We start from the raw sequence: 19,749 nt of genomic DNA on the forward strand, positions 1-19,749 counted from the left end.
CTGTCCGCTTTTTTAGCTGCGGGCGACGATTTAATGACGAATGCGTCATTTCTTTCTCCATGTATTATAATACACATTTGAAATGAAAAAGGAATTTTCAAATTTTCCACCTCGTGTCCAAGAAGACCACTCGTTAGTCAAATTATCTCTGCATTAATTACTCTAATATAGACATCAACGCTTGCCAGCCACAGTGCACGATGGGCTACTCACACGATTGGAGAACTGTGTGCTCAGTTACTCGTTCTATATCGTGCATCCGTACGATGCTGTATTCGTACGAAACAACGAGTGACTTGTCTCCACGGCTAAGCGATGGGCGGAAATAGAAAGTAGTCACGGATCAATTTTAGCTTTGCCTACTTTTTTCCCTCATCTACCTACAGTATACCTCTTTCTAATTGCTGCGACCCATTTTCCATTTCAATCCTTACCATATACGTGGACCTCACAAATATATGACAACAAGGTAGATCTTGCAGCGCCCCCACTCGGCAGCAAGCAATATATGTATATATTTGCAGCACAAACAATGGCAGCGGGAGGCAACAGCGACGACGGTGATTATAATTAGCAAAGGCAACTAAACGATTACTCGGACCAACCAGCTGCTTTCTAGCATTACGATGGCAGCATCCAGAGGGAACTCTCAAATGCGACCTCTGTTGCTGAGGTTATCTTAAGGCGTGCTATCGGTTCCGATATTTGTTATGGTCTCATTCTACTCTTTTAGCCCTGAGTATGCTTTCGCTAATACCCCATCAATACGAGCAAACAGTAAGTGTAAAGGGACCGATAACGGTGATGGTTACACTTTGTCGTTTGTCCTAGAGTAGAACCAATCTTATACACGTAATAGTAACTATTGGTAAGTGCAAAATAAATAGATCTGTCTGTGTGGAACGGAAGAACATAACCAAACGGCCAATGCTCAGTGTGCCCACCGTGCTATTGTTACCATTACAGTTAGGACCAATTGTGCCTTACGCTGTACCCTGCAGCTTGTACAACCGTAACCCTCAACGACTGTCCCGGGCTGAATCAACTCTATGTTATTCTATAATATAATAACATCCTACCATAGTAGCAAAAAAACAGCGAGGATAGCAATGTACGAGACTTAATGATAACAATGAGTACAACGATGTGAAACGGAAGAAAGGTCCTCCCAAATTCTACCACGATATCCGGCGCAAAAAACGTTTTTTCGTGCATACTACGTGCACTGGTCCGTGCCAGTTATCGGCTTTTAATAGAATAGTAAGGGTTATAGTATAGTAGGGAGAATAGTAAGGTTTCTTCACTGTTTTGTTGAGTTTGTGTTGTCTGACCGAAAGCTGCTGAAAGTGCTTCTGTTCTTAGCTATTTCCTGTTACTTACTTAAATACTTTATTCAATTATTACGACGAATTATTATTATATCAACGAAATTAGCGTTCTACCGCGTATGTGCAACTTGTTCTTCACTATCCATCACCGCCTCCAAAAGATCAGCGTTTCTGTCGCAGAAGTATATTTTGTTGTCCCTATTAGAGTTTTACAGGCAGAGCGAGCGGCGTTACGTAAATATCTCCTCATAGTACTATTACTGCCACTAGCATGGCCATCAGCGCCAGTCAAATGTGACGTAACCGAGCGACAATTATCATAATACGATTTTTCTACTATCTGTTTATTATAGAAGAGTGATCGCCACGCATCAGTTGTAATTAGTACCGCGTGTGGTGCAACAGCAGGGGAGTGGGGTCGGGGAACGAAGGGCATTCAATACCGCCGCCTACAAACCTAACGTTTCTAACAACTGGCAGCATATAGCTCGTGATGAAAGGTGCGGATGGCCGAACATTAAGGAGACGACGAGACGGTGATTGTGCATACAACGGCTACGTAGGGACACGTAAACGTACACAGATCTCCGTACCTGCAGCAAGCTGATTACAATAATGTATCGATGACAAAAGTCAGCCAAAATGGCGACAAGACGAAGCTCGAAAGCTTTACTGCGCAAGACTAGCTAACGACAGGACTTCGTCAGGATATCGTCAATGAACGAGACTAAAAAATCAACGAGCTAGATGCCGGTCGGCTTGTTGCTGCCAAGGGCAAACCCGTACGTGTGAAATTTTTTTACGCGTATACGATGCGGCGGCAACATCTTTGAAAAACAATGTTTACTCATTTATTGTGTTATTCATTATTGCATTATATAATTTTCTAGCAGCGAGAATAGCAACGATATTCCCGCCTGCCGAACCATTGTATAACAACGAGTACTGGTTAGTTGGAATAGAAACACACAATCAAATTGATAGGGTAAATAATTACAAGCACAAATCCCGCATTCATTTCAACGGAGAGAAATACAATGTTGTCAAAAATGCCAATTGATTTCTCTTACAAACCATAACAAAAAGTTGAATTAGTGCCATTTCTGTTTTTACAGACGCACCGATTTCGTTTAAGGCCAAAACAGTTACACTGTGCTATATTCTAGCTAAATCTGGGAGGTTATCAGTTTCCGAGAGGATAGTACAGGCAGTTAACATAACAACTAATGGGCGCTGGTTGTCTACGCCTGGGAGTAGATGGGCGCCCGGAAGAACAATCCGCAGGTCGAATAAGCGAACGATAACTATGGAAAGCGATGTTTTGGAAATAGTTGTGGCTGTCGTGGATTAGTAAGTCAGGTACCGGTCATCAGCCAATGGTTGGCTCATTAGAGAAATGTTCCACTGTCGATGATGTGATCTTCACGTTAGCGGTGGTGAAGTGGCACGCGTTCATTCCAATCATTGTTCTTTGCCTTCACTCGTACGTACAGGAACACACTATCGTACGCGGCCAGATCTCGCTGGTCGCCTTGCTCAGATCGTGCATGTTTCTGGCGACGTCTGGCACGCGTCCTCTGCAGATAGTGCTTCTAGCGAATTATGTTCGTGTTTCACTACAACAATTAGTAATGTTTTAGAGGAGGAACCGGTCGCATGCCCGCCTGCTCGTACGATTACGAGAGCTGTTTGTCGTTGAGCGGGTAACCCTGTCGAAGTGTTTGGAGATAAATTAATAGAACCGTTAATCGAGACCAGATGGACGTTGATACTCTCCGATGAACGTGCATCATAGGAACAATAATGGGTTCGAATCTGTGTAATAACGCTGGATAATGCGATACGAAAGACATGTTACTGTTATTCTGGGGTAGAAAAAGACGACATTTCACCGGTACCATGGTAAGCCATCTACTGACAGCGCTTATGACATCGTTAATGATAAAAGACAAAATGCAGCTGATTTGGGCTTGGTCGAACGCATTTGTCAACACTGGTACAAGTGCCCTAGATGGTTGAGTCGTTCGAGTAAGTTTTACACACCCACGACCCGTGACCCTATTTATAAGCATCGAAATTCTGGCATCTGGTATAAGCATCGAAAAGCCCAGTTTACCTTTGAGATAGTCACATGTAATGTCCATCTATAATATTTCGCCGAAGAGTTTATAAGCTGATAAAAATCAGCTTATGAATTGACGATAAGTCATGTTTATCAAGGAAACTCAGAATAAAAACTATGATATATTAATATTAGAAATCTTCTTTCTGTGTGCTTCATTAGATACTGATAGTAGATCAAAATAGTGTTTCTTTCGCATCCATGTCTGTAACTCACTTGCTCGTTCTATCAGTTTTTATTGGTACGATAATATAAAGAAGAAAAGTATGCAAAAACCAATAAATATCTTTGCGGACGGTAATACAGTGGTCAACGATTCTATCACCACCAAGTTGCTGTACCTTACCAACTTCACGTCTCATCTCATTCACACCTCATCATCTACGTGCTAATCAACTAGCTTACAGAATTTGTACATACAACTACACATACACGGACCAGCTAAACCACTACGACTGCTGAACGATTTGAAACCGCCGAAGTTAATTTCGTTATCTGAGTTAAGTAAGACTTTTCCGTAGGGCAAAAAAGCTCGAGTTATCTCGTTGAAAGCTTCTGGCGCCTAAATCGTCGCCGTTCGCGTTATCACCCATTTACAGTCGTATTTTAACAGACAAAAATGAAATCCTCGCAATTTATTATGGTATATAAACGCACACCCGAAGTTTATATCTGAGCGTCGCTAATCGAACCATAACACAGCCTTCTTATATACAATAGTTACGCTACTGGCCAGAACTACCTCGTTGTTCAGTCCATTAAAGCATTAAAAGTTATTTAAGTTGCTTATATCGATTGCACATGAGGAGCGCCACCAGATTAAAGCTATAAATGGCTGCGGTACTAAATGCGAAATCTTCAACACCTATCTTCGTAATGGGCTAACAAAAACGGTAGCAAAAATAGAAAGAAAAGCTGTCACAAGTTACCCTTACCTCTGCTGAAAATGAATCTAGTGAATCGTTAGAGTCGTTGTTGTCATTGTAGCTTGCTATTGTGATTATTGTTCCGCTAAAATACAGCTCTACTTTTCTGGGATCAATTACGGCACCAGGCACCGGCCTAAGGCTGCCAACTCACGCTCGTCAAGATCGTCACCAACATCATAACAATCATCATCATCGTAAATTATTGCTATCGCTAGTCCTTTATTGCCGGTCCTAATAAGACACGTCTGAGCTATAGAAACACGCATACGCAGACACAGACTTACTTACACACAAATACACTGACAACAATAATAACAACAAAAATATAACGGGTTCACGGTTCTTGCCAGCGACATTAACCGGCGCGACGCATTCCGGTCAGACACATATCATCTAACTGCTAGTTACTATAGTTACTTTAGCCATGCTGATAATCTTAACGTATCGTAGTAATGAAAAGCATGTTAGCAGAACTGGAAGCATAGACGCCTTGTGTGAACAATCCGTATTGCATTCGGATAAAAAATAGAGTCGTCTGAGAACTACGAGGATTATAACACTGAAGACCCGACCAGGTATGTCCATATAAGCTACCAAGACGAGAAGCCCACCCTGCCCGTAGTAACAAGACTATAACTTCACTGGCGCTTCACGCTCGCGATGTTCTCATATAATTTTTATTGCACACAATAGTATTACTTTGATATGTGCTACAGTTGCCTTCACATATTTTCATGTTTGTTGGGAAGTTAGTTTTCGCATGAGTCATGGTTATTCGTTTTACTTGCTAACTTAAACTTTATCCCTATCCTAGCTGTTACTTCTGTTATTACTGCTGCTGCTGCTGCCGCTGTTACCTCTATTGATGTTTTCTCGTTGCTCTGTTTGAATAAATCGATCTTTTTTCTTAGCAGACGACGTCGGAACGGCTTCAGTAACGCAATCAGGAGCTCCGAACAGGCAAGTGCTCACATTCTAGCCCCAGAGTCAGCCAGCGATAGGACCTCTAACAGTAGGTAATATACAACCAAAAATAATAATATATTAATTAATATACCAACAATAAGGAAACTTAGCCCTGAAAGTAGCTGCTTCTGATGTCTGTTCGAGGGTAGAGATTTAAGTCGATGTGAATTGATATTCCGTCAACGCGTATTACCACCACCGCCAGCAGCAGCACCTCATCAGACTGCCGTACCGTAGGGCATCAATCTAACAACAACATTGCTAGACAAAATTTTCTACTGTTTCCAGTGAAGTGCCTATGTTCTTGACTGGCGTAAGCTACTAAAGACTTTCCCATCGTTCCTTCTCTTTAGAGTCGTGGTCGAAGTGGACCACCGGCTCCGATCGGTAGTTGACGCCCCGTAATAGATGCGAGCGTGTTTTCTGCACTCTTTACCTTTGGTTACGTCGTTTGTTTCCGTTGCCTCCATTGGCTTTCTTCCGTTGCCGGCGCGTCGCGTCGTTCCTGATCACGCATCAGAATCCATTACTCTAACCATTGGCCTGTGTTGTCTGTCGTTCGTTCGTGCGGAAGCAGGAAAAGAAGTAGTCACATCGACAAATCGTTTTGAACAGGTAAACTGGTCGTGTTCTTCTATTGTTTTCCATCTTTGCGCTCTCGTTTTCGACGCTCTTTCCTTAACTGACAGCAGTTAATGAAGACGAAAGATCTTTCCAAAATAGTGGTGAATATTGAAAACAAGAACAGATCTTGGATCGTTCCCATGCTCATTGCTCTGCGCTCGTATTGCTTTCGCAATAATCACAGCGAAAAAGGCCTTGTGTCTCGTGATGGTGTTGAAGAAAGCTGATGCTAACACTGATAAATTGCAGCTTCATAAGTGCATCACAACTAACAAACAGGGATCTTTATTGGCCTAATGGCCTATAGGCATTTTTGGCGTATTCAAGTGGCACATGTAGAATTAGCGAGCATCGATAGAAAAGATGCAGATCTGATAGTAGCTCTTTTACTACGTATCGGTCAGAAGTAACATCGCAGGAGGCAATATTCCTGAGTGAATAGACTGAATCGAAGAAGAGTGACTCCGTACGTCAAAGCAGATATTTCATCAAGGATGAATATATCTGGTAAATTGAATGTGAACTTATATCGATACTCGTAAGGTAAAGTCACGAGCTTTAACGCTAGAGTTGTTACCCAAATTCACAGATGATGGTTTTCTTAAATGGACCTTTATTCTGGTATAGCAATAGTTATCTTTGTAAGTCTATAATTACTTATTTGTTTTTTGTTCCTACAGATAATGCTCATTAAGCAGAGATGTTTCAGTCACCAGAATCGGCAGTAGAAGTTACCAAGAAAGATATCTTTTTAGTAGTAGCTGCGCAGATGATTATCACCAAAAGCAATACACAACAGGTCACAATTTGAATGAACTTGACCCCTCAGTCGGTTTTGCCATTTGTTTCTGCCAACAGAGTCTGCTTAGTATCAACAATTGTACATTAAATGTACAGTTCCTACTTGTCGTTGTCTGCTGCGTATAGAAGCTTCTTTTCTTTTTTTCTGCCTCACGCTTCCTCACTGGCCGACCGACGAAGGCATTCCAAAATAGATCCCAAGTCATTACGGGAACTCGTGCAGGGAAACACGCAGTCAGAAGGCCTGATATTGTGCCAATCTATGTTTTTCAACGTTGTTTAGCAAACGCAAGCGTGTTGTTGCACTCTCCAACGTCAGTTTATGCTTTCAGCTAACAGGATAGCCGTAGATCTTCCCGTTAGTTGAGATCTTACGCGTTTTCTTTTGCAGGTACAACGATCAAATACTCTTATACTAGATCCATTTAGAAAATTAAACAAGACTTTTCGAACACAAAGTCAAATGCTTATCACGTAACATGACTAGTCAATGTAATAGAACTAGCCACGAGGGGAGGGGGTCGGCTTAAACTCCTGAAGGATAATAGCAAACATCACGTCTGTCGAAACGACCATCTCCATCCACATATTAGCTTACTGTACAGCAAACGGATTTACGTACATACGTCATAACTTCTGGCGAAACTTGAATTAGTATCCTTAGATGTAGACCAGCAACTAGATCCGTATAAAAGCTATTAGACTGTACAGCTGACACAGTTGGATCTCTTCCAAAGTTCGCTTCATCCTAACAGATGTAAATTTTATACTTGCATGTACATACACATAACTCATGTAACTCAACTGAGTTAAAACGCCGCCACGTATGGGGGTAAGCAAGGTACATAGTCTCCTCTGTAGCGGTTTTGTACATAGGGCGTCGTGTATAGCAAGTCAGCCGTAAACCAAAGCACAGTTTATATATAATGTATGCTCACCTATTCAGCTATGCAATATTTTCCACACAACAGCCTCCCATAAATAATCCCATAATAAAAATAGGAAATCTCACTCATTGCCAAGTGTATCTACGAGCAGAAGGCCTGCACGGAAGTTTCTAATGAAGAAACTGAACGTTGTAAGAAGGGACTTAAACTAGCACTGAATTTAGGCCAATATTAATTGGCCGAAAATGGCCTTCCATGTGCCGTCATTTTTTTACAGTCTGGAAGCTACATTATATTATCAGACAGTCTTCTCTGTCACACTCATTGTCATTTCACTGTGGAAGTTCCAGGGTCGGGATTATTCTTCATGACCACTCCGTTCAGCTGTACTCTATCGATAAGCACACGCATCGCCGAAAAAAAGGAGTACCTGTTTGACTTGAGGAAAGCTCTGGACGGCACTCGTAACGTTCGGTTCTAATGGAAGTATAATTCAATTATACATACAGAATATCCTACATATAGCAAGTGCGTTTACTCGTAAGCAACTGGAGTCTGATTTATTGGTATATAAATTACTATTGTTCCTTTGAGGTAATTAGCATAACAGTGCACGCAATAATCAAGTTTTATATATATATAAACGTTCGAATCGGGAAAACTTTGCGTTTATCAGCCACTTTTGGTACTAGACGTTAGCCACTTCTTTCTAGAGCGAAACAAAAAATCATATAGTTATAGTGGGTAGCAATAAAATGTCGTTTTCAAAATTAAAACGAAGATCACTTATTTTTGCGCGCCGGAAGAGCTCACATCTAGATGACAACCTTTTTTGCTTGAAATCGATGCCTTAGGTCGTTGTTATTTTTTATGCGACCTCTAGAAGATCTGACAGAAACCTTTGTGAGGAAAACGAGAAAACCCTCAAATTTAATGCGAAAATTTATCAAAACGGTTCAGATCTCCATTTTCATGTACTTCACTTTTTGATACAGAAAATAAAGGCCCTGTCAAAGAAAGGTTTATAACTTTTATGTTGGATCGGCCAGGTGAGTTGCTTTTTTGGAGACCGTTTGCATTATTTCACATTTTGAACTTATTGGCCGTTTTAAACGTGTTTGGAACTTTTGGCCTGTTATCAGTCCACAGTTTAATTCCGTCGAAGTTCTCTGTATGTAGCATGTGTGAGTGAGATTTCGACAAGTTTAGTCTAAACAATATCGCTTAACGTTCAGATATTATTAACAGAAGTTGATTACACAAGGGATGTTTCGAAAATGACTGATCGATGGGTGAGCTACGAAATGGAAGCTTCTATCGCGGTGAATGATGTTTACTTTAAATAGATATAACTATAAAGAATTATACTTTTTTTTTTTTAACTGAATCTTAGTATATTTATAGATGTATATTATTTTTTGGCACTTTAGCTGTCTCTAAAATTTGTTAACAATAAAGTACAGCGTACGTGAGATGCGAAACGTTTGCCATCAAGCTTTGTCTCGCTTTGTTTATCACTACTGTCGACAGTCCCGTTGAGATAAGTAGAGAATCTGGGAGTTCAAATATTACAAACCGTTTCAGACGGAATGATCACTCGCCGACTTCGATGTAAAAACGTAAGCACGGTATCGTATTGACCCAGTAAACGTAAATACATTTGAATCGACGCGACGTATATCTGCATACGTTGGATGTTGATATCTGGGACAAAAGCTATCAGCCAATACTCGGTAGGCAATGTATTCATTGAGACGAAACAGGAGCACTCAAATACAATATATAGGTTGGGGAGTTGCGATATGTCCTAGTCCTATCCTAGATATTAGATAAGCCGATTTTGCCTCCTCTTAACGTTTCCGGCTCGTCACGTAGTGATGGTTTTCTGCCGAGTGCTGAATTCGATGGACGTCGTAAAAATACGATCCGGCGTAAGCGTCATCTTAATTAACTGTGCATATGCGGCCTTTTTTTGTGTGTGTACAGGCCACATAAACCACATTATACAGACATCCATGTATCTGTTGGAAGCCTGTTCGCCCTTCTCTGGTAATTTTATTTCCATCCCATAGAAATAACCCCACTCGGACATCGATTAACGAACGAACAACGCAACATAGTGGAATCAGGGCATTTGTATTTGGACGCGCGGAGAGCCAACATCGAAAATAGTGTTACGCTCTACCTCGCAATACTTTATTGCCGAAAGCATAACGGTAACGATAAAAAAAAAAAACATTTTTATGTTTAAGCTGTTGTCGCTGCGTTCTTTATGAAACGACTAGCATCACCGCTTCCAACATGGTTCTCATCGTATGAAACAGCAGCATCATATATATATATATATATATATATATATATATATATATATATGGAGGACCTTCGTTTTCTATAGCTGCTACCGTTCTTTCTTAAGCTTCTCGTAGGGGGAACGGCATCGTCACTGGCAAGCGGCCCGAAGATCGAGAAGCACATATACTCGAACGAACGGCTCAATGTATTTCCAAGCTTCTTCAACGTCAGCAATGGCGGCAGTGGAAGCAGTGGTTGTAGCGAGCAGTGAACACATCTCATGTCTGTCGAGTTTACCATTTTTATGTCGGAATAGGGAAGGAAGTCGGTGGTGTCAAGCGACATTCACGGTATATCCTCTTTCGAGTCGCTACCGCTGCTGCTTATCCGTCTCCCTTCTTCCGCTGCCACTACTGCTGTCGTTCTTTTTGTCGTTTGTTATATTCTTGTTCGTGTTACCTCGATGTTGTTTCTCGGTAACGCGAAAAAAAGAGACCTGATTATCTCGAAGAAAACGTGCTGCATCGTGTCCGTTGGGTTCAAACTGAACTTGCAGCCCATTTCAGTAAAATACTATTCCCAATGTACGATCCGTTGGGCGAATAGCTTTCTCGGTTTGTTTGTTTGGATCTCAATGGAAAAAAGAAAAAACAGAGCATGACGAGAAGCGCTTCTTGTCCTTATTGGTTTCTTATGATGATGGGTATAATTTATTACTATACATATATATGCTATTTTCGTGGGGGGAGGGGGGATAAAAAAGATACTACGATTGTGAGATGCCGAAGTATAAAATTTATTCAACGCCTCCGCACATTCTTCTGAGGTAGAAAATCTAATCTATTCTATACGAGAATCGTGCCTATAACGATGGCCATGTTGTTTGCTATAGGTCCATCAACAGCCGTTATAGTGCAAAGAATGCAGCCCTTTAGCCCTAGTGGCTATTTCAAGCCTATCGTAGACGCTTTACTTGAAGATTTATTAATCCTTGGTCCTCCCAAAAATCTTCAACGTTGAAGTAGGTACTCACAATAAAAAGCATATTATGTTTGCATTTTGTTCTTTCAGGCCAAAATGCCAACGCGGCTTGGTACTGCAATAGAGTAACGAAATGCTAGAGTGCCATTGTCGCATCTTAAACCAAAGCTTCCTTCTGCGGGATAGATCAGACAAACAAGGCCATTTAATCTACGCGTATCACCTTTGAGCCAAGCGGATGACGTTCCTATGAAACGAATCTAAACGGACCAGAGCTCTGGCGATCTGGTTCATAGGGAAGTGCAGGCGATCCCTGCCAACGTTCTTGACGTAGGACAGTTCGTACTGTTTGTACGCACCGACAGATCCGATGAGTTATCAAGCGTGTACCTAAAGGGCGACCAACGAAAACGCATTTAGCCTTATTCTTTACAATTGTTTCAATTGAAGGATAGATAACAACGAATCTTATAATTTTTGTTTGTTTATCGTGCCATTATCCTTACATAATCTGGGACGCTTATCGAGAACGAACTAACGGCTAAGCGAGAATCAAAATTACCAAATAGAAGGAACTACAAACTCGTGGAGAGGACCAGGCTAGGACGAAGTTCTCCAGCTTGTCAGCAGACCCCCAAAAGGGAAACAACATCTGCGACAGACATCTATGGAACGTCGGTGTAGTAATACTCAAGGCAGCAATACAGAAAATAAATGACGAATCAAAAAAAAGATAGTGAAAAGCCACTTACAGCAATGCAGCCACTAGAAATATTCGCACTGAAAGGGGTCTTTGTACAAGTTGAACCTGGGCAGGCCCTGTCTCCTAAACCGTTTAGCGAATGAGTCGTTTTGTTCTATTATCTCATCTTTTCTGCTTTTCTTCTTATGAGATACGCATTCAATCATTCAGACGCATCCGGATCCTAAGCTTAGATCGGCACTACGAGCAAATGTACATCTTATGTAAAAACGTCGCACAAACAGAGTGGGAGAGAGAGAGTGGTGAAAATATCAAAAAGCAACTAATGGAAAAAACCCCAGGTTAAGGGTGTGTTTAGGTAGACAGAGTGAAACCTCGTTGAGACCGGCTGTTTTTAATACGGAATCAATTATGAGTATTTACATGCAGTGTAATATATGGCTGTACGTGTATATCTACAAATGTATGATTCACATGGGCCTCGAGCCTTGAACAGCCAACTACCGAGTGCTCATAGGAATGCATAACATGTACCGTTAGCAGGCCTGGTTGGGCTCGGAATACATAACCTGTACACTTTACTGCCTATACAAAATTGAGCCAAGGACAAATACTGAACTCGACGCGAGATCGTAAGGGTAATGTTATCATAGTGATAGTGCGCGTATGTTCATTTTTATACTGTGTTGGCATTTGTTACAGAATAAGAATAATTATTATAATGGAGAAAGATTATGATTCTGATAGGATAAAAAGTAGTAAATAGAAATAAGGCCCAACGGGATAAGGACAGGATCAGTGCTATTTCTACTAAAACGACCGTCGTTTTGAATGCTGCACACGATTGAGTAATATTATCATATATTGAAAGGATATTTGTGCCCGTATAAATACCTAATTCGCAAATGTTTGCGAAGAAAAAGCACAGCCTTCAAAGGCGCGCATGTAGGCTTTCTCAGTGTCGGTTAATATCTTTCGATACAAAGCCAATAGCATCGGAACTAAAGGAACTGGAAATCACCGTAATATAGTTGCAGTGTGTCACAATCAAGGAGCGCACGGTATCTACAACGGATATTCGTGTAGTAACGTGTATTCACCAGCTGAAGACACACAGACGGTTCCGGCCGTGTCAAAGGGTCCCTTTGATTCATTCGTCCCTATCTCCTTTCGGGTTATTATTACTTTCATTTATCACTAGCACTATCTGCGTTACTGTGTAGGTTCGATGGAAGATGATCAATATATTACGTCCTTAGCACCTTCTGCTTTAGTTTGGCTTTTTTCTTAATTTATATCGGTTGTCAGACAAGTAAATAAGGAAAAAACATCCCCTCAATCTGATCTACAATAGCGTCGCCTGAAAAGCAGCGATGACTGATGAGATGGCAACTTCTATCGATACGCATTTTGGCCTATACGCGTATATATACATATATATTTCTTAACACATAGTGAATCATATAAAAAAAATACAAACAAACACACAGAACACACTGAATCGAGGTCACACTGAATCTAGTATCCTTTCATGCATCCCACCCCAGAAGTAGGATACTTTGAATACTGTTTGACACGATTCTACGTAGAAGTGGTCTAGATGGCGACCCATTTTTATCACCTATAATCTTATTATAATCTTGTCGTTTTATCGGCCGGTTTTTTTTTTTTTTTTTGAATAAAAACAAGTCTTTTGTTAACGATAAGCATTTATTGGGGTACTATATGAAAGAGAGCTATCCAAGTTACTTAGACTTTCCCTGACCCTATCTTGTTTGTTTACTCCTTTAGACTGGACTTAACTTCAATATTTTTGAAAAGTATTACTGTAGTCATCTGTAATCTTTAGCGAGAAGATTTTTTGAAAAAAGTATTACTTGCCGATAAGAATAGTTGAACAGAATAAGTTCTCTACGACCCATCGCTTGGTTGTAGCAGGAAAAAACTGTGCTTTTCGCTGACGTAACGTGGAACTTTAACTCCACCATCACCAATCGCGACATGCACTTTTATATGACTGTGTTGTTGCCCACATATTATAATATTACTATTATTTCATTATTTGTAAATACTGATAGCGGTAGCAAGCAATTAATTGACGACTATGGCAAGCTAGTTTAACGTAGTATAAGACTGATGCTTGCGTCGATCTAATTACCCGTTGTGTGAATGCCTATTAAGGCAAGTCGACGTATGCCCCTGTAAGCGTGTATATAAGTGTGTGAACGTTGTACCCGTGAGAGTCACAGAACAAAGTTCCCGGTGGTAACTTTGTGCTAAAGTTTCGATTGCCCTTCTGCCCACCACCGACACCTCCTCTCCTAATTGTATGGCCAACGATGTCACCCTAGATGTAAACTCGTGTTGACCTTCGGCTTGACGGACACGGATGTGTAATACATATTATGATATATTGGAAACTGCCATGTGCGAACCGTCGCTTCCGTTCATACCGGCGTGTGGCCGTTCGAATTTGATTGCTATTACTATAGTTGAATACCTATTATGGTTTTGCTTGGGGATATCATCGATGCCTAGATAACTCATACATACAGAGCTATTTTCAACACGATTGCTCTGAAGGCAATGATGTGTTATTAAGGATGTGCTAGCGTCACTGCGCCAGATAGTACGATATAGCGTATAGTAATATTCGGATATGCCAAGACACTACCTTGCTTGCAAGGCATGTCTGTTATGGATCTAACAGGACGACCTTACCGCAGGAACAATTGAGGAAATCAAAATGACGTGATATTCTGTCGAGAATATTTAACTGCGAATCTCGTACAGGCAAACTCGAGGGCTTGGCTCAGCAATGTAGGAAAGTCCTAGCTTCTCGCGCCTACATAATTAAGGATGACGATCTGGATCCCGTTTTTCTCTAGTCCGTCTAAATGGCCTTCGCCTGGGCGTGAGGCCATGTCCTTTACAAAAATAATACCCCTTTCAGACAACTTTATGCTCGTTCCCGCGCATACATTTTTTTTTGGATTTTCGTCTCCGTAACCTACATTTAAGGTACGTATAAGTTTATTAAGTAGAATCAACGATTAACATATCGTAAATAACAACTGGGCAAATATGAACAACTACTATAAATAATATAAGGGCAATCAACCCCAGACATATCTTGGCCACGTTTAAATTTTCGTTATCTTGTGCTCAGATTTATTTATGATATACGCAATTATATATATTTAATATATTTATCCGCACCCGTAATATATCCCATTTACTACAAACCGTTTCAGCGAAACTATTCTGTACGGATTCTACATTGGCGCGGGTCCACGTTACCGGGACTAGGAGACGTACTTACGTGGGATCTATCTGTGTTAATAGCCAACTAGGTCAGTCAGCGTGTGGTGTCGTTAGCTGCCATTATTGTTGTTATTATCGTGCGAAAAATGGACAATTATTGACTAAAAACCCTGGGGCGTTAATTTGACAGCCTAGCTGCAGCGGCCTAACAGTATATAGCGGGCTGCCAGCTAGTACGATAGCTGCTCTAACGACCTTAATCCAAACTGAATCAGGCTTTGTGCTAGGTAACTACTGCTAATACCAATGATCGTGTTCGAAGAGATAGGTATCGTTCTCGACAAAAACACTGGACCAGTCATAGTGCATTCAGCAATGATGGTGACTCCCGCCCGCTACCCGAAAACTACTCGCTATGATATCGACTCCATTCCGTTAGGTATTAATGATTAGACATGGGTAATTGTGAACTTTCTTTGTACATTACGTTGCCGACGCGGCATTAGGTTCCGCTAGTCGATGCCGTTGATGGATCATGGCGCCCTAACAGGCACGGAAGCAGCACTCAATGCAAGTACCCATTTGAGCGAAAACAGTGGACAGAGAATGATGGTTAACTCGATGCAGGTCGAGCTTATTAGACTAGATAATGAAATAATGATAAGATAGTGACTTATCGGATTGACGAGTCATCGATGTTTTAAGGCAATTGAAAATAGGAATCGAAGGACCTTTGTGAAAATCGATTTGCTCAATCGTGGAATAGGCGGATGGGTGGTATTTATACTTTCATGAACAACGAGCTGTTAGGCCATCAGATTGTGGGAATATGGATGACTGTTGTTGGGGTTCGAACACATGCGGGCAAATGGGCTTGGAGTGACGAAGTGGTCTTGCTTAGCCTGTGTACGTGTTGTTACGTAACATTTTTCCAAAGAAAAACGCAAATGGGCTATAATGTTACAAGATAGTCAGATTGATCTAATACGAGAACGCATTGATCCATAACAGATCCATTACGGCTTCATAAACGGTCGTTTGACGTGGCACTTTCCTAAATAAATACGACACTGTTTTAACTAGCTTATTACGACATTATCGTCGGGCATCATTATTAAGTTCTCTAAGAACTTTTAAGTAAGTCCATTCATAACAGTGTAATCAATCATTTGCAAACCGACGACCATCAATCGTTCAAAAGCCCAATCAGGGCCCACAAACGCTTAAGAGGAGCCATATTTATCACTGTAGTTTTTAATACATATACCCGCAGCTTAAATGATGTTACAATAGGAGCCAAAGGCTACGGCTAGATCACAAGAACGGCCATTGAAAACGCGAGTTTTGTTGTTGGTCTTCTACCCAGAACAATGTTGCCACGCTTCGACTATATATTTGCTTGGCTAATCAAGCAATAAGCCACAATAAATAATACAGCAAGTGGTACTGTCCTATTTTACAATGGACGTTGTTTTACGGCCGACGACGGTGAAACGCAGCAGCCCTGTCGTGCTGCCCCAACGCTACAATAGTTTCTGGTACAACAAAAATCTCCGTGTACATGTGTGTGTGCGTGCCGTATTTGATATGATGTACCTGTATATACAAAGATGACTATCTGTCATGATTATTGCACGTCGTCGATTGGTCACTGGTGCCACCCCAGCATTTACTTTTTATCCGTCGTGTATGGGCTGAATGTGAGGACTGGCTGGCAAAGTGTCGCGTGGATGGCCCCAACGTCCGTCGGCGAACGGGCCAATCTAGGATTGGCGTTACTCGTGAAAAATAGGGTGAACATTTTGAGAGATATTTTTGCGACGCTAGACCATTAAAAGAATGGTACGCGATTGGGTACTCTCGGAATGGTCACTGTGTGTAGGTTTGCTACGACAAGACGAAATTTCGATGTCATGATAAATATAAGCGTCTTCAATAGGGATGCTATTCTGATAGCTAAAAACCACTTTCAGTGACATCAAGATGTCGTTGAAATTCCCGTATAGACGAACGTTGAAGTCGGAATTGTCCAGGACATTTTCCTTAGTGCTCGAAAGCAGCACCTCATTACTCCGGAACTATTAGCTAGACCCATCACTAATCTCGCAACCATCAAGAGAAGATTGTTTGCGCAGTCATATGGCTGATGTATTGCCCACATGTAAGATAGCATCGGAAAAAAGCACACATTTATAGAACCGGCATCTACTCTATACCTGTACTCGTTAGAAAAAAAGTGTTGCTCAGTAATTGAAAAAACAAAGGTATCACGAACATCGAACAGGGACCATGCTGCTAAATATGATGAAGTCTCTTGCGCGGTCCCGCTTTTCGTCCATCCGTTCCCAGTCAGTTAATTAATGGTTTGCTATTTTCGTGATTGCATCGATGCTGTCCTCATCTTCCCCGACAACAGATACAAGCGACTGTTACTTCGGCATCTGTAGCGCTCGTCGCTCGGTTTCCAATGAAGCAGCGTCATATCTTATTTGTTCTATGTTCGCTTAAACATCAGTCACAATAACGCTACAAGCGACAGCTCAGCGAGGGCTCCTGCGCATTCGGCCATTGCTTGAATATTGGTATCGTTATTACTGTTCTTATTGTTGTACTTCGATACACATCGTGTCAAGCACAACGAAGATCAGTGATCATTGTAATTACGGCTAGAAGAGCACAGCTGGTATAAATTCTAACATGCGTATACATAGGCGATGCTTAACAAAATGCCTGTCTCTCATAATTTGACGTCTATTCACTAGAGAGATGCATAGCCCAATGAAGCACTTATTTTTTTCGAAACAAATGTATATTGTGGGAAAGGGAAATATCATCATCGCTATACGAGACCACAGTATAAACCTCATCTTTTTTTTTCTCGAAAAAAACCGCCTCAGATGCCTTTCACTTGATACGAACGTACCTCCGTATCACTGGATACAATGCTGCTAGTAGACAATGCACGCTATAATCGCCAGCAGTGGTAACAGGCGTGCCGGCACAATGTTTCACCCGCATCAACGCTAACCAACGTCGCAACAGATATGAGTCACAGGCTCGCAGAGGCCTATCAGTAACAATTTCGCCTCAAATGAAAAAACTCTAGGATAGCTGTTGTATGCGATGCTTGATTGAGCAAAGAAGTAGTCGTCACTTTCCGTGCGCTCGTTGTAGAATTAGCGAAAAATAGGCCGACCTCGAAGCAACACTCAGAGCGGACCATCCGTTGGCCCCACGTACGCGGTGAAAGTTTATTTTTTTCTAGCTTTGCCTCGAACAGAAAAGTACATCCTATCGTGACGCTTATCACAGACGATCGAGGCCCGTTTTTCAAATTAGGCTCAACAGCACGAGCAAAGCTGTTCGAAGACGCCGGCCTTCCAACTCGCATGGCTTTCGATGAAACGATCGTTGTTACAAGGTGGATGCAAATTTGTGAAAATCTACAGATTTACAGAGGGTTTCAACTTATATAGGTTTTGCTGAATTTCCTAGGTGAATATCATATACATTATGAACCCGAATAAAGCATATTATTGATTCACGCACTAGCTACTACTCAAAGAAAACAATTGTTGATCTCAGATTGAATCATGGCCATTTTTCAATGCCGAAACTAAATCTATGGCCAGTAAGGAACCATGTCCCCCCCGATGCCGATCGCATGGTACTTTTATATGGCATTATCATCAGCATCAATGGTTTCATGATGATTTAGCCTGTGGTAAATCTATGAAAATGAGCCAATTCAAATGTGAAACCACAAATGGTGCTACTTAGTACACATGCGAGTCCTTAAACAGTATCTGATGAAAATAATATAATTTTAATAGGGTAACTAGGCGTTAGTCATTTTGAAAAATAAAAAATACCCATAAGTAACCATCACACTAGTAGAGTCCTTCTCACTACAGCAGACTTTGCCACATCCGCCTTCGAAGACAGTATTTTTTTTTTTTTTTTTTTTTTTTGTCTAATTTTGCAGTCATCGCCCTGCTGGCGCTCACAGCCTCAGGATGTAGATTCTATTGGCGGCATTTCGGTTAGTTCTTAATACCGCTCAGCATAATAAGCCACAAAGGCAGAAGCATAACCACAGGAAAGGACAAAATAGGACAGCATCTTTCCGGTTCGTTAGCTAGAGCGGGAATTTCGCTACGAATGCTCTGTGTAGGCCACAGAGTTGCTTATATGGGCCACGTGTTCACTGAACTGTACCTCGCGGCTTCTACAAAATGAGCGGGCCATTGATTGTGCCAGCTTATTTCCAATGCTTTTATCTAGGCGTATCCCTGTTCGACGTGCCTCCTGTAAGTATTTAATGCGTATGTGTAAGGAAACGAAGAAACCGCGATTTGTCGCCATCTCCCATCGTTCACTAGAGCTTTTCATTAACCGTTCTAGGACGTTTAAGGCCTCCTCAGCCGTTGTGATGCCGCAATGAAACTAGGGAAGCAAAAATCGCAGTGATAACTGTGCCGCTTTACGCAATAGTTATACGATTGACTCGCGGTCCTAGCAACTTAAGCTATGATAGTAGTAAATGGAAGACAGGTAAGATAGACGCACTACGGATATTATGGCGGTAATGGACAAATAAACGCTCATGGGCAGACCGCCATACTGAGACTACGTCATTGAACTCTTATAAACGGATGGGATTGCTGGAGGAAAAGTAAACAGGGTACTAAATTCATTGATTCTCCTATCGCTGCGAAGAACTGACAGTATCGAAGTGCACTCCGTACAATTACCTGCCACTGTCTACAGACCTGCAACGTCTTCTTTCTCATTAATATTGATGATGCTTCTAGTGCTTCCCTTAAGCAGTACCGATTTTTCGAGAGCAGAC

At 41.4% G+C, this 19,749-nt stretch overlaps 1 protein-coding gene across 10 annotated transcripts in view; it reads right to left on the minus strand.

Annotated features, from left to right (window-relative positions):
* The window catches only part of LOC111243876 (uncharacterized), a 203,399-nt gene that overhangs the window by 120,265 nt on the left and 63,385 nt on the right, over positions 1-19,749 (minus strand). For 2 of the 10 annotated variants that reach the window (XM_086980250.1, XM_086980247.1), the window contains exon 2: positions 11,154-11,320. The exons of the other annotated variants lie outside the window; for them this stretch is intronic. The gene's annotated coding sequence lies outside the window, so the exon portion shown is untranslated. The remainder of the gene's footprint in view (positions 1-11,153; positions 11,321-19,749) is intronic. 10 annotated transcript variants of the gene reach the window in all.

Source organism: Varroa destructor, unplaced genomic scaffold (genome assembly GCF_002443255.2).
Source record: "Varroa destructor unplaced genomic scaffold, Vdes_3.0 BEIS01000002.1, whole genome shotgun sequence".
Taxonomy (NCBI): Eukaryota; Metazoa; Arthropoda; class Arachnida; order Mesostigmata; family Varroidae; genus Varroa; species Varroa destructor.